Raw genomic sequence first — 15,422 nt, 5'->3', positions numbered from 1 at the left:
TCAAGCTCCAATGCACTCTATCAAAATGCCAACAGCAACTGTCTCTCCCTCACTGTCTGCAAAACCAGAGCTGGGAGCCACCCTCCCCTCCCCTCTTTGCTTCCTTGTAAAAAATTTGGAGCTCCACACTTCAAAGGAAGATTTGCCTATCAAGCTAAATTGGTCTTAGATTGAGGTTTCCAGAGCAACAACAGGAGTTCAGACAGAGTTCAGGCATTCTCTGCCTCCGGTTGCCAAGGGAATTGATTGCAGGTGCCAGACTGTCTGGTTTGACTAACAGCAACCAACAGCAATGAAGGAGGCTTGCAATGACCACCTGTTCGTTTAGAAGGGGGCCTCAGGAACAGCTTGTTAGAGAACTGCAGATTGGGCTGTTCGTAGTTCATATTGCTGTTCGTGCCCATCTCTAATCCTGAGAGCCAAGCTACAAGTGACGCCTGACACAGGTTGGACACTTGTCAGCTTCCCTCAAGTTTTGATGGGAAATGTAGGCATCCTGGTCTTGCAGCTGTAATGGAAAGCCAAGCTGTAAAACCAGGACGCCTACATTTCCCATCAAAACTTGAGGTAAGCTGACAAGTGTCCAACCTGTGTAAGGCGTCACTTGTAGCTTGGCTCTATTTCTGATCTGTGTTTCTTGTATCCAGGAATACAAGCTAACAAAACACATACATGGTTCTGATCATATACCCAAATAACAGGAGTGGGAAAAACAGAAGCTGTGACATTTGCTCCAGTCCAAACTGTCCCTGTTCTATTCAGTTGATTTTGCAAATGCCATATGTTAATGTATAGCTGATTCCTAGCGGCAGTGTGCCAGTGACCCCTTAATACCACATCTGTTAAAACTGCAAACAGTCTGTTAAAACTGCAGTCTTTTTTCTCCAATTCTGTTTGCTGTACACAGACATTGACCACTTTTGTTTGGAAAAAAAAATGCCTTCAAAGGACCCTCCTCTATCCAGATGCCCAAGCAAACTTGAAATACCTTAGAGAGCTACATTGTTCTGTGCCCATTACCTATGGCACTACTAATACATTCTCTTGTGCTCTGTAAACTGCTTGTTATAGTCCTGTTTGAGATGTATATCATGTCAGGGGGATCTTGGTTTATTGTGATCAAGCTGTTAATCGTCTAAGAACTTTTCTTTGTTGGGAGGTTAGCTGTGTGGAGTTGCTTTGCTGTGGCTACCACACCCTCATTCATAAATGAAGTTCTAAAGGGCTTGTTGACAGACTGGCTTCTTATAAACTGTTCACAAGCCTGACAAGGTTGGGTTCCTGCCTCCTTGTTCTTTCACTGTGTTCTGTCTTTTGTGGGGGTGGAAATGCACATTATGTGTAGTTCTGTAATTATTTTTTCATACTTGTTTTCCACAGATTGCCACCTCAGAGGCTATGATTTAAAGAAAAGATCAACATAAGGGGAGACGCATTAACACTTTTCCTTTGCACTTTTTCCCTGCCAAAAATCACCCCTCCACCCACTGTTTTTATTCCCAATGGGCAAAATTTACATTTAAGCATGTTTTTCCCAGCAAAAAAAAAAAAAAAACATGGGAGAGGTGATTTTTGCTTAGGAAAAGGCACAAGAAGAAGTTAGAAATAGCCTTTCCCTCTCATGTCTGTTTCCCCTTTAAATTGCAGCCCCATTGCAGCTATAGTCTGTAAAAGAAGAGAAATCTGGAAAGATCATAATGGAGATACACATACCAAGTAATTTTTGCCCTTTTTGTCTAGTTATTGCTTGCTTCCACTCCTTGTGTCTCAACTAGTACTCAGCCCTCTTTTGTGAAGATTTTATTTATATCTTTTTTCATCTACTGGCTTTTGACAATTCATTTTCATTCAATATACAGGAATTAGCCAATTTGAACATAGCAACAACTAAATGGGAAAGGACAGTTTTCCAATCATGGTGCTCTTAGGATTGCTTTGAAAAGTCTGTCTGTGAGTGACCGGAGTAGCACAGGAAATAATCCAAGCAGGATAAACCCCATTTGCCATATGCTGTGAAAACGTCTGCACATGCCATTGTGGATCCTATATGAATAGGCATGATAGGCTAAAGGCCAAACTAGACATGATTTTCCCCCCAGGAGTTGCATCTTTGGGCCAATTTGGATCGGGGTAGAAGAACACCTTTTCATGGGTTTGCCCTCTTCTGTTGACCAAGGGAGTCACCCTCCCAAATTTCAGCCAGATAGAAGACACCTTTCCTGTTCTAGAGGTATTGGAAGATTCAGCACATTTCTGGCTGTGACTTTCCCCCTGTCCAACCAAAATGAAAAGTTCAAAAACTGTAGCCCTCACCCAACAGATCCTCCCTACCCAGTTGCAGACAAAGAAGAGAAAGGGACCCTATTTTATACATCATTAAAATTTTCCACTGTGGAGCATGCATATAGAACAGGTGAGAGAATGACACCCCTCCTCCCCCAATCCTTTCCTATTGCCTGAATCCTGGTGTGAGTGGGCAGGGGGTGCCTTTCTTAAAATAAAATAAAAAACTAGGCTCAATAAACCTTGTAAGCACGCAAATGAGCCCTATAGTATGTTCATTCATTTCAGCATTCTTCCACACACCCCTCCCTTCACACAATCAAGGAGCCAGCAGGCTTGCTCAGAGAAAATTAAATGCTTCACACAGTGAGACAAGTTGTTAGAAGGTGTAGCCTTTACCTCTCTTTACCAACTTGCCCTATTTTTGTAAAAAGCTAGACACTTATCCCCATCCCCTACTTTATACGTTAATGGGTGGACTGATGCTCAATTACTTCCCCCCAGGACTGCTTTTAGATGAGGAGAGTGAGTTGATTCTTCTGTTACACTATCTTCTTATTCTTTGTTTATTATTACTAATGAACAGAAGCTAAAACAGGTCTATTTCAAGGAGGTCAGGAGGAATGCAGCACAGGAGGATGCTGTTCCATATAGCTCTAGACCAGCAGAAGTAAGGGAGCCAGGAAAAAAAAATTAAACTATCTGTGCTGTGTCTGCTTAACCCTCACAGGCAGAAACAGAACTGCTGCATTTGGAATGTGTGTTCTAACATAAAAAATAATTTAAATTATTTATTTGCAAAATGAGACTACATACGTATGGGCTTTTGAGTGTGATCCCAACTGCGCACGCTTTCTCTCTCTGTCCATGCTTCCTTCCTTGTATTCAAAATCCATCCTCCATATATAATCTTCACTTTAAAAACTTTTCTAAGTGTTCTGGCAGTATCCCATTACAACCAGACACTTCTAGCCTTGATTCTCAGCAGAAAGCCAACAGTCAAAATAATAAAGCTTTCTTGGTGCCAGAAAAGAGATGGTGAAAATAGCTTATAAGTCAACATGTTCTTCACAAGGCAAGAACTATCAAGTACAAAGTTCACTGGGCATCAGTCAAATTAAATTCAAAAGTCACCAGGTCAGCCTGTATCCAATACAGAAAGACTGGCCTCTGTTTTCTGGCACATCCTAGGACCTGTCAAACTAGATGTTGGTGCCAATACAGAAAGACTGGCCTCTGTTTTCTGGCACATCCTAGGACCTGTCAAACTAGATGTTGCAAACAGAAAACTCCCAGTCATTTTTTGAAACTGATGAGCTACACCTGTAACAAAGGACCACATATAAGTTTCCTCAAGAGGAAAATAGCAGCTCCCTGAGGCCATTTTAGGCCAGGAAAATGGTGCAGACGAGAAGGCTTCAGCCCCCTGCCTCCACACACCACTGTCCTGCTGACCCAAATTAGGCTCCCATCCATTTGAAAATTAAGCTTCAACATGGAATTCCCAGTGCATCTCTGGTCTTGGGTTGCCAGATCCCCTGTGGGAGGAGGCGGATGGGGGACTTGCAGGGGGTGGTTCCCAGGGGCACTCACCTCTCAAGCATTCACAGCACAAGAATGCTCTGAAACACCAGAAATTATGTCATTCACAGCACAACATGGAAGTAAAGGGTTGCTCCAGGGGCCAATTGATTAAAAATTGACCCCAAACACTAAATTGGGGTCCAATTTTTACTCAGTCAGCCCTGGTACAACTCATTGCTTCCATGTCATGCTGGGAATTATGTTATTGCTGGCATGATGTGGGAGCTCTCCAAAGAGCACAGAAGCCTGCTTTGCCCCCACAGCCTATCCCCACACTGCTGGCCAGTGTGACAGGGGTGGAGACTGGGGGCAGAGGATTCCCCTCCTCAGCTGGGGGACTGGTAAACCTAATCTGGTCTCATATTACTCAGTGTGGCCACAGAAAAAGCATATCATGTGGCTAGGCGGCACAGCATAGGGGGAACTATATCACTCATAAGCACCAAGTACATGACAGGTTGAGAAGGATAAAAGTTAGACCAAAAATCCCCTCTGTCCCATTTCCATTATCTTTCATCAAGCTGCTATCAGCTGAGCAAAGCTTTTTGCCTGCTTTGTTCACCAGGTTCATATCTAATAGTTAGAATTGCTCAAATAAAATGTCCTGCCTCTTTAATAAAGACTTAATGTGTTGAAATGAGCAGGTGAAGCTTTTCATGGCATTAAGCTAAATACAGGACATTTTTTGCCATGCTGGCAGTCCTTATACAGAGATAAAATAAAGGGCCACACCAATCAGAGAGAAATATAAAAACATGGCCAGGCCAATGGTACAAAAAAACCCGGGAAATATATATATTTATTACTCAGTTTAAAAATTCCCAAATTCCCCTCACATTTCACCAAACAGACTTCTTCAGGGGAATCTGTTAGTTTTTCAATGTTCCTTCAACAGAGTATAATGGATTGCTATTTATATCTTATATCTTTTGGCCACCCTTGTGCGGCCAGAAAAATTACCTGAACTCGTCAAGTCATTTCTTGGTCTGCAACTCATGGAAAATTTCTTTGGATTAGTTTGCTCCTCTGAAGTTAATGAACAGGGCCAGATTTTGATTAGTTGTTATCCATGGGTGCATCAGCTGTTGAAGGGGGAAAAGTCAAACCTTCTCCTGCATAAAGCTCTTTCTATGAGCCAAATACCTCCCAGCCAGGGCCCAGGAGTAGGCAACTCTCTCAGCTTACATGGTGACAGTGGCACAAAAGACCATTTTGCTTGGCATTCAGGGATGGGGCCAGCAATGCCGAAGTAGGCAAGAGGTGTGGCTTATTCCTGCCATTGCTTCCCAGACCTGCCCAGCCACCAGTTGAGTGCAAGATGAATCCCTGAGACAATGGCAGTGCTATTGGGGCTTGGTCTGCTCCAAGAGCGTCTAGTCAAGTTCAACCTTCACCCTGCTCCCATTTTGTTTGCAAGCACAGCAGCAACTTTACAGGTAGACAATGCATTTTTTCAGCACTTGGGCCAAAAAAGGTTGCTTGTTACCTGTGCAATAAGCACTGATATAAATCCCACAGATTTTTTTAAAAAATATCAGGTTAGGTATGTACAGACTCATGATGTAAGTGTGATATATATTTCACAGATGAAACAGGGGCCTGCTTGAAAAATTCCTATTTTCATACACATGATCAGTTTTCAAGCCCCACTCCTTCCATTATTGCATATTGTCAAATGCTCTTTGCTGCCTGCTGTGTTAATTTATGTTGGAAGACTGTTGTGATTTAAAAGCCAAGATTATTCTTTGGGTAAAAGATTCACTACAGAGAAACGTAATTTACCTCATGGACAGTTCAAAATCAACTTCCCTGGCTGAAGCACTTAAAAGGACAGGCTGTGCATTATACAGAGTTTGACTGTCCATTTGCACTAAGGTGCTATGGATTCTCCTACCTAACATGGAGATTTAGGTGTTGATGAACTCTGAAGAACTAATCAAGCTCATTACAAATTCCTAATATGGCATCCTCAAAAGACAAACTGTAGACAAAATATAGGCAGTTATTTGCTAGTAAGCACAGGAATCAGAAATGGGACTGTCCCTGGGAAATAGGAACAGGGGGAGCATATGGTAATGTGATACTATTGCAATGTTCAAAGCTTATGAATGTAAATGTGAGAATATATATGGCAGACTTTCACAAGACTTCTGCAAAGCAGCAATAAATAAACTACCTGATCCTAAACCATGTACATTTCCCAGTCCTCTCATAAACTCCTACACTTTACCCTGTGGCAGTACAAGTAATTAGTACAAAAGGAATACTGATTGCATCTACTACATATTGCTTTGGGTGCAGTTGTCCCCAATCCTGAGAGCCAGCACAATTAAATTGTACCCAAACCCTATTTTGAGCAATTCCTGTGGAGTATGTTGTTCTACTAATGTTTAGCCTTGTTGTGCCATTGTGTAAGCTGCCACACTGCATGGAACTATGGGGTTGGATTCAGCCACTTTTAAAACTCAGTCTTACCCAGTTCCCCATATTACTACAGTCCCTATCCCAGGTGGCTTTCATCCATGCAGCTCTTCTGATTCCTAACATAGCTTGCTGGATGGTCAAAGGAGAGTCCTGCTTTCCCTTTTTCACCAGCAGAAAACCTTGTTGGATCTGACCTATGATCTTTTCATCATCACAGGTTTTTGTTAGTTTGTTTAAGCTGAAAAATCTTTGTCAGTAAATTCATCTTGATGTTTAATTAGGGCTGCTAGAGGGCGCTTTTTTTTTTTTTTGGCCTTGTTCTGGTTCCTTTAACAGGAATATAACTCACCAAAATTTAGCAGCTGAAACTTTTCCAGCATTGAGATAATTGATAAGACAATTGTATTTGAAATTTCTTGTTGTTAAGCTGTAGGCTTGCCAGGTCCCCCAAGACTCAAATGGGGGGATGAGAGGGTTGCTAGGGAGGTGCACATGGGGGTGCCGGAATGCTCATTTGGAGCCGGAACGCACAGGAATGGCGTTTCGGTAGGTCTAAAAAGAGGTCATGTGGGTTTTGGCCCCACCCACGTGATTCTTTTTCCTCCGAGTGCAAGCCGAGTGGTGCTGGGCTCCAAAGGAAGGCTAGCTGCTTGGATTCCTTCTGCTCTGCTCCTTTACTTTCGTTTTTGACTGGGGTGGGGGAGGAGAGAGAGAAAATGAGTGAATGCCGAGTAGTGCTGGGCTCCAAACGAAACAGGGGGAAAAAACCCACAGCAATGAAAATTAGGAAAACCAATTGTAGGTACAGACATGTTGTTATAGCAAAAGCAATAAGTAATTTTATATGAACTATTATAATAGAAACCTCATCATTATGTTAGAACATTTACGTATTCTTACACCATAGGCAAAGAAAAGCACAACCACAACCAAAATGGAAAGGACCACCTTCCTCAGAGTCGATAGTGTCCAAAATAAAGTCTTTTTGACAGGAAATGCAAGTGAAGTTTCTCTCTTCTCTTAGAGCTGCAATGATCCACTGACAGTAACGCTCCAAAGACCACTCCCCAGGCAGGAAGATCAGCAAGCCGGACAACAATCCAAGGGGAAGGGAAAGGCCACTCCACGCTTTCCCTAATTGTCATTGCTGTGGGTTTTTTTCCCCCTGTATCCTGGGTCACCCAACAGCGCTGCCCCCTTGTTTCTTGCTGGGCTCCAAAGGAAGGCAAGCTGCTTGGATTCCTTCTGCTCTGCTCTTTTACTTTCATTTGTGACTGGGGGGTGGGGGAGAGAGAAAATGAGTAAATGCCAAGTGGTGCTGAGCTCCAAAGGAAGGCAAGCTGCTTGGATTCCTTCTGCTTTGCTCTTTTACTTTCATTTGGGACTGGGGGCAGGGAGAGAAAATGAGTGAGTGAGTGCAAGCCGAGTGGTGCTGAGCTCCAAAGGAATGCAAGCTGCTTGGAATTCATGCTGCTTTATTTTCATTTGTGACTTGAGAGAGTGAGTGAGTGGGTGCAAGCAGGGCTGGCTCTCCAGAGGAGGGTAAGCTGCTTCGAGTTCATTCTGCTTTAAGGAAATACCTGGAGACTTTTGCGGAAAGGGGCCTGAGGGGTGGATGTTGCCTTCTGCCACAGTTCCGGTGATGTCAGGGGGTGTGGCATATGCTAATGAGTTATGCTACTGAGTTATGCTAATGAGTTCCTGCAGTTCTTTTTCTAGGAAATGATCCCTGGTTGCAGCACTTACCAATTCTGTGTGCACGTCTCTGAACCCTGCTACAATGACATCACTTCTGGAAGTGCGGGGAATGGGAGTGTTGCATACTTCATTCCAGGGGCAGGTGTTTTCATTAGCTGCACCATACTTGTGAAACAGCTTCCCAGATGAGGTCAGGGGGGCTTCTACTGTCCTGGATTTCAAGTATGGCTATAATGTTTCCAGAGAGATTTTGGAGCAACCTGAGCCTGGACAAAGGCACGCTATCTTGCTAGAGCTGCACAGAGAATTTTTAGGTTGATTTTAATGTAGTTTAAATGTATTTTATATCTGTTGCTTTGATGCTTAATGTGCCAAAATTATTATATTTATTTCAAGTAATTGTGCTCCCAATAAGAACAAATTGGTTTAAAACCTGGAATAAGGTGCTCAAAAACTGGGTTTTTGGAAGCAAAAGGGCTAGATATAGTAAATTATGCATCACAGGAGGAGATGGAATGGGGGATACCAAATCTGGAATTGTATTATGAGGCATTTCAATTGAAATATTTAATAGAGATTGGGCATAATGATAGAGTTAAATGGGTTAGGATGGAGAATGAGATAAATAATAGAATAGGAAGAGAGGGGATCTTTAATAGGGATGTTCAGATGGCTTATAAGAAGGCGATTGACCCAAGGAAAACGGTGCTAGGTATCTGGAAAAGATGGTATAGGAAATGGATGTCGGTTTACTCAAAGTGGACTCCATTAAAATATATAAATAAGGAATATACAGACACTGGTGGGTGGAAGAAATTAGAAGAATTTGGATTTAATAGATTAAAAGATTTGTTTGTTGAAGGTGGGACTTTAGTTCCAAAAAATAACTTGCTGGAGAAAATAGGAAAACAATACTGGTTGGAGGTGCAAGGATTATATGCGTTAATTAAATCTGAAAAAGTAGAGGAGATAATTGGGGTAAAAACAGAAATTGATGATATACTAAGTAAAAGACAAATAAAAGAGAAAGGGCTAGCAGAGGCGTTATATAAATTAATGATAAGAGATAAGGAAAGGATTATAAGGATAATACAGAATAAATGGGAGCAAGAAGGCTTATCTCATCAGGAAACGATTCAAGAAATAATGAAATGTATAAATAAAATTAAAATGGATAAAGATAAAGAATTGGTCAGGAAATTTATATGGAAACGGTATAGAACACCGGCTCAGATATCGTATATAGTTAAAAGGAATGAGCCCTAAATGTTGGCATTGTGGTCAAGAAGTTGGTATATATATGCGCATATGTGGTGGGATTGTAATGTGGTCAAGGAATCTTGGCAAAAGATTATAAGGGTAATGTCTGGTTTATTTCAAGTTAATATAGAGGTTAATAGGGATCTGCTTATCTCCGGAATATTGGGAAATAAAAGAGTAGATGGAAATAAGCAAGACCTATATATAATTATGATTTTAGCCGGAATGGCTGTAATAGCATTGGGATGGAAGGACAAGCATAAATGGACAATGGAAAAATGGAACAATTATGTCTTTGAACGTGTACAATCGGATATATTTGTACAGATAACTGCTGATGAGACATGGGAGGATAAGCGTCAAAAGATTATAAGTAAATGGTCGTGTTATAGGCACTGGGTGGAAAGGGGGGAAGCCAACCCAAGCATTCAAGCCCGTATGAAGAATCTGTGCACATGGTTAAAGATATGAAGATATAATGGGGGTGGGGGTGGGAGGGAAGGGGTAAAAATAGATGTATACAGTTCAATGTATGATTATGTACATATGTTTATTATATGTAATAATAAAATTTAAAAATTAAAAAAGCAAAAAAATAGCTTTGATGCTTAATGTTTTGTCGAGTTGTTTTTATAATGTTTTTGTATTACTTGTGGGTTCCCACCTTGGGTCATGAGAGATTCAGAAGAAAGGCAGTTATACCAACATTTTATGTAAATAAATATGACACACTGTGAAAATACGTTGACTGAAAACAAGGGTTGCCAACTTTTTGCTTGCTGGGGCTCTAGGCCTTTAACAGCAGTATATGTAACAAGCAGAGACTCAGCAAATGAAAAGGTCTGTGCAGATGTTATGTTCACATGAACTGTGAACTTACCAACCATGTGTGTGTGAGCACATGCTCATTATAAGAGAACCTCTTCCTATAAGCAGCACATCCAGTAGCAAAAGGGGCAGAGGCTTGGTGATGAGCGTCTACTGTATGTATTAGAAAAAAATGTGCCTATATATACTGGGTTCATGTGTGAGGGCTTATAATATTCTGACTCAGGTTATCTCATTTATTTATTTAATTAAAAGATCTCTATCCTGCCTCAGCTTAAAAAATGGTTTTCGAGGTGTCTAACATTAATTTAAATATAACAAATCCATCAGTAAAACACTAGTTAATTATCACTCTTGTTGACAGCTCATTGTTTTTAACATCCCCTTTGGTGATGAAGCCTGGTTTTCATTGGCCTAAAGTACTGGGAAAATGCTTTTCTTCCTAGCTAAATTTAATAGTGGCTCTCTGTAGTCTAGCCACAACTTGTGTGATTCCCAATAAACAAGTTGTTATTCCAATTAGCACGTTAGAAGATGGAAATCTCTGGAATGAGTTCAGCCATTGTTGCTGTTCATGATCCTTGAACTTAGAGTTGCACCTGTTTTTCTGGCAGGGTGTCTGCCTGACAGGAATAGCTAAAGCTGATGAATCATTCTAATATTGAATGGCAACTTAATATAAACAAATATATCTAGTTGGGAAGGCTGAGATATTGAAGGACATTTTGCCCCCCCCCCCCCCGCCGCCGCCGCCACCGCCACCGTTTGATGGGGTTCTGCTGACCTTCACTGATTCAGCATTGGGATTATACTGGATGCAGAATTATCGCAGCTGCAGAAATGCTTTTGCTCACCTTCATGTAGCCTAGAACATAGCTTCCTATCTAGACTCATCCAGTCTGTTCATGTGGATTCATACCATGTTAACCGTAAGATTAGACTACTATAATGCACTCTGCATGGGTCTGCCCTTGAAGTCAATTCAGAAACTCCAGCTGGTACAGAATACTGTGGTTCAGTAATTACCAAAAGCCAGGCAGAGTATGCACATTATACCTAATCTGCAGTCACTCCTTTGGTTATTGTTCAGTTACCAGGTTCATTTCAGCTGTTACATACAGAGCCCTTCATGGCCTCAAATCCACATATGCGAGACAGCTTCTCCTATAATGCTATTCCACAACAGCTTTGTTCATATGCGGGAATCTTTCTGAAGGTACCACCCTGCAAATGGGTAAAAACAACAGTAGCCTGTGCCTGAGTTTTCTTTGTTGCAGCCACAACCTTGTGAAATAGTCTGCCTGAGGAGGTCAGGAAGGCTTCCACACTCTATCATTTTGTAAAATGTGTGGAACAAAAATGGTCAGGAGGGTAGTTTTATGAATGAAATAGAATCTGTAGCATAATGGAAGGGTTCGGGAGGGTGCTTTTATAAGGATTATATAAGGATTCTACTTTTGTAATCCATTTCTGCGTTGTTTATGGAACGTCATGTCTTAGATTGTTGTTGTTTTTTGGTCAGCATTCTAATTTTCTAATCCTAGTCCTATTATGTTGTCTTATTGCATTATTTTTACATTTTGTAATCTGCTTTAAGTCTTGGTGAGAAAGGTGGGATATAAATGAATTAAATAAAAAATGTCCTTCAATGTTTAAAAAAAAATCCATGTTGAATTTGATTATTAGTAATATATTTAGTTATATAGTGTTACTTGTACCCCTCTTGCTCAAGTGGTAAGAGGTCCTGAGAAGTTGAACCTGAGTTTTTTGGATTCTGGTCCAATGCTGTAACCACTACACCACACTAAATTATTTAACCACTCATCAAGCATACTTCATATATCATATCAATATATCTAATTTTCAATGTGGACAAATCTGTGAATATATTGTCGAAGGCTTAAATCTGTGAATGCTTACATCTGGAGATTGGAACCATGAATGGACAAGACCACTCTTTTTACAAACCTGAAAAACAGTTCAGGTTTGCAGAAAAATCTGATGTCTAAAAATCTTAAAGCCACCTCCCCAAATAATAAAAGCAGAGCCTGTGCCTTTAAGAAAGGAGACTCCAGTGACTATTGTGGAGGTTACTCAGTAATCATAACAGTTTAGCCAGTATTCCAGGCTTGGTTTCTGTGAGTAAAAGGCAAGGGATGGGTCAGGGCTCTTTCAAGGGCTATTTTAGCCTTTGAGGAAGGGTCAGGCCAACATGCTACCACCTGACTAGAGTACTCACCCAGGACCAGCTTTTTGCTATTGCTGGAGAGAAAGGTAAAGTATAAATGATGTGAATAAAAGTTGACACAATTGCTTCCAAGCACCCTCTTTCTGGTGTTAGAACCCAAATAGATCCTTTACTGGGACAAGGGAGACAGCTAGAGCAATACTGGAGGAAGAATGAATCCAATAAGTAACAGCCAAAAGCTATTTTTAAAGGAAAGTTTTAAAGTGATGGTGGCAAAGAAACAATACTTTTCTGCCACAATTGCATTGGCCAATTTTAAGCAAAAATATCCCCGCACAAGGGCCTTCCCTTCCTTGTCGTGCTGGGAATGATGTCATTCCCAGCATGATAATGAAGGTTCCAGAGCATGTAGGAGCTCCCGTTTCCTGCATTCTCCCCCCCCCTTACTGGCCAAGGAAGAGGCAGCAGGGGGCAGGGGCTAGGAGCAGGAGATCCCTTGGCCTGACCAGAGGAAACTGGGAATCCTATCTGGGTGGTCAGAAGCCTGTGGAAGGAAGTAAACTGCTCAGTGGCCCATTATGACCATTTTACCCAGCACTTTGCCCAACACATTGCAAATAAAACCTCGTGCATTCATTCTGACCTGAACTCTACATTAGCAGTGACCTAGTCAGATGGTGCCAGAGTGCTGACTTGTCCAATTGCTTGAGGGGAGCTAGTTGACTAGGTTGGAGAGGTGGTTAGTGCCTCCTTGAGAGGTGGTTAATGCCTCCTTGAAACAGGCTGTGGTGTGCCCACTTTTAAAGAAGTTTATCCTGGACCCAGGAGATCTTAATAACTATCATCCAGTCTCTTATGTTCCATTCTGGAGCAAGGTGATTGAAATGGTGGTGGCTGGATAATGTCAAGCTTTCTTAGATGAGGCAAATTGTTTAGACCCTTTCCAGTCTAGTTAAGACCTTGTTATGGGACTGAAACAGCCTTGGTTGCCCTCGTGGATGACCTGTGTTGGGAGATAGACAGAGGGAGTGTGCTCCGTTGATTATCCCGGACCTCTCCACAACTTTCAATACCATCAATCACAGTATCTTCCTGGACCACCTTTACCTGGACTGGGATTGGGAAGCAACATTCTGTGGTGGTCCCAATCCTATCTAGAACATAGGCTTCAGAAGGTATTGCTGGGGGAATGCTGCTCAGCCCTTTGGCCTTTGACTTTTGGGATCCTGCAAGATTTCATCTTGTTCCCCATGCTTTTTAACATCTACATGAAACTGCTGGGTGAGGTCATCCAGAGATATGGGCTGAGTTACCATCAATATGCAAATGACTCTCAGCTCTATCTCATGCATCCAGTTGAACCCAGGGAGACTGTAGAAACCCTGAATCTACCTTGGTGGCTCTGTGAGGGCAGAAAGATGGGGTAATTTTTTTAATTAAATAAATATAAGGGACAGGAGAGAAGGAAGTAGTGAAAGATGAGGATATTGGGGCTACCAGGAGGAGGGAAAAAGGACATTGTATATGAAAGGGGGTACAGAGTCCCTAGCATGCAACTTGGCCCTGCCCAGTGTCCTGCACTGCACAACAGGCCATAGTTTTCTCAGGAAGAGGCTCCTAGGGGGAGAGAAATAGGGGAAACTGAAGAAGGGGACAGATAAAGGTAGGTTGGCCGGTGGGTGGGAAGGAAGGAGAGGAGGAGGCAGGAAAAGAGGAGTGATTATGGGGGTTATAGAAGGTGAAAGAGGAAATAGTGGGGGATGAGGTGAGATGCCCCCTGCAAGTCCTTGCAGGTGCCCCACTTGTTATTCACATTTAGGGAACAGAACAGCTCCTTGGTGTGACGATCAGGTATAATTTTCTAACAAAGGTTCACCATATTTTGTTTGCTTACATTTTCAGCATGTTATACTCTGGGAGGGAAGGCAGCATGATATAGCCCAATCTCAACAGATCTTGGAAGCTAAACAGGGTTAGTTCTTGGATGGAAGACCACCAAGGAAGAGTCTGTAGAGGAAGGCAATGGCAAACCACCTCTGCTTCTTGCTTGCATTGAAAGTCTGTTGCTGGGGTCGCCATAATTCAGTTGTGACTTGATGGTACTTTACACACACACAAACATTATATTTTTTAAAATATTCATGCCACTGAGCAGAGAATTATGGTCTTATTTTTGCTAGACATTATTATCATGTCTGTTTACCAGGATTGGTACAATATGATCACATCATGCCCCCCAAAAACATACACTAAAGCTTTTTTCAGAAGTTGGTTCCTGTCAGCATCCCTTTTCATTTACCAGCTGCAAATAGGCAAAAATTCTGTGACTGAAGCTTTCTCCAAAACTGTAATCTCTGTACAGAAAAAACTTCAGGGACTAAATTTCTGCCGATCATGCATTTGGAACTATGCCAAGGAAGAGCTTCCCAAGTGAAAGGTGTGAAACTGCAAGAAGGCTGAGTGCAGGTGGATTTTGATCAGGCAAAAAAGAAATTATCTTCATTTCACTCATCAGCATATAGATGGAAGGAAATCACAAGGTTTTACTGGTAGTGTTTTACAAGACAAGCACAAATCAAATCCAAGTACAATATTGATAATCACATGTTATAGAACATTAAATTGTTTAAACATGTCACAAGAACTTCGTAACTGGAGGACAGAGATACAATGATGACATGAAAGTTGTGCATAAAATGTAGCCCTAGTATAGCCTGTAGACTATTTTTCCTTATTATATCCACAATAACAATTTACTGAGGAAATATATCAAGCAAGCTGATCCAATGTCTTAAGGCTCTCTGAAAAACTGTTGCTGTGGGAATAGCTTGACACGATCATACAGATCTCCCTGAAGAAGCATTAACGAAATGTGTAGGGACAGCACATTTTAATCAAACAACTCCTTTTCCCAATGCACCATCATTTATTCTTTGCTTCATCCTTGGTGTGGTCCTCATCTCCAGCATTCGCATTGAAAAGAGATTGAACCATGATACTGGAGGTCTTTGGTTTATGTCTTGCCTCTACTTCCCTAGGTGATCTTAGGCACTCTGCTTTCTCTCTGCCCTGTACCCCACCTGTAATACTGACCTTTTTCATAGAACAGAACTATTGTAAGAAATGCAATATGTATGAAGTGATTTACACTAGAAGT

This window comes from Eublepharis macularius, chromosome 5, assembly GCF_028583425.1.
Source record: "Eublepharis macularius isolate TG4126 chromosome 5, MPM_Emac_v1.0, whole genome shotgun sequence".
In the NCBI taxonomy this organism is placed as follows: Eukaryota; Metazoa; Chordata; class Lepidosauria; order Squamata; family Eublepharidae; genus Eublepharis; species Eublepharis macularius.
This window is presented reverse-complemented; position numbering follows the sequence as displayed.